A 1,454-nucleotide genomic window follows, 5' to 3' on the forward strand; every position below is an offset into this window, starting at 1 on the left:
CAGGCTGGGCAGCTATCGCTGAAGCCAGGAGAGCAAGAGGGATCGCTGCTTTTGCTGCGCAGCGATCCCTCTTGCTCTTCTGACTTCGCTTTGCTTGAGTGGCACTGCGCAGAGAGGGAAAGCTGCGCAGCGCCCCTTCAGCGAAGCGGGAAGAGAAACGGAGCCCCTTCCCTTTCTCCTCCTGCTTTGCTGGAGAGGCGCAGCACAGAGGGGGAGAGAGTATTTTCTTTCTTGTTCTCCTCCTATAAAACTGGGTGCGTCTTATGGTCAGGTACGTCTTATAGAGCGAAAAATACGGTACAGTGGTACACCGCAAGACGAATGCCTCGCAAGACGGAAAACCCGCAAGACGAAAGGGTTTTCTGTTTTGGAGGCGCTTCGCAAGACGAATTTCCCTATGGGCTTCCTTCGCAAGACGAAAGCCCATAGGGAAATCTCCGGGGACCTGTTTTAAATTGCTGGCGGTCGGGAGCAAAGACTTTTGCCCACAGCCGGCCTTCAGAAGAGGTCCTGGACCTCTTCTGAAGGCCGGCGGGGGGCAAAAGTCTTTGCTCCCCCCCGCCTGCCTTCCCGGGACAGCGGAGACTTCTCCGCTGCCCCGGGCGATCTTAAAATGCCTTCGGGCGGGAGCGAAGCGTTCGCTGCCGACCCCCAGCATTTTAAAATCTCCCCGGGACAGCAGAGACTTCTCTGCTGTCCCGGGGAGATTTTAAAATGCTGGCGGGCGGGAGCGAAGTGTTCGCTGCCGACCCCCAACATTTTAAAATCTCCCCGGGACAGCGGAGGCTTCGCTCCCGCCCGCCAGCATTTTAAAATCGCCCCGGGACAGCAGGGGCTTTTAAAATGCTGGCGGTCGGCAGCAAAGCCCTCCTGTCCCCGGAGCTTGCGGGGCGGGAGGTGGGAAGAAGGGCTTTTCTTCCCACCGCCAGCCTTCAGAACAGCCTTCTGAAGGCTGGGGGTGGGAAGAAAAGCCCTTGTTCCCCCCCAGCCTTCAGAAGAGGTCGGGGGACAGACTGTCCCCGGACCTGGTCTGAAGGCGGTTTCCCTAGGAACGCATTAATTGATTTTCAATGCATTCCTATGGGAAACTGTGCATCGCAAGACGAAAAACTCGCAAGAAGAAAAAACTTGCGGAACGAATTAATTTCGTCTTGCGAGGCACCACTGTAAATCTCGGGACCCTTATGAAACATGCAGATTCTCTCTAAACAGGATTAACACCTGTATTTTCAGAGTCAGACACAGGTACTTGGGAAAGATACAGTACATACACCATGTTTAGTATTGCACGGTACATAGGACAATGATTTAAGTCAGTGGGATTCTCCGTTAAGCATATTAGGAAAATTGTCCCGCAATTTAGAGCATTAGCACTTTTAAAGCAAGACGCATCTGATGACCAGATTGCGGGGAGGAGAAATGAAGGAAGGAAAACAAAATGATGAAAGAGTAAA

Source organism: Podarcis vaucheri (genome assembly GCF_965113315.1).
Source record: "Podarcis vaucheri genome assembly, chromosome: 12".
Taxonomy (NCBI): domain Eukaryota; kingdom Metazoa; phylum Chordata; class Lepidosauria; order Squamata; family Lacertidae; genus Podarcis; species Podarcis vaucheri.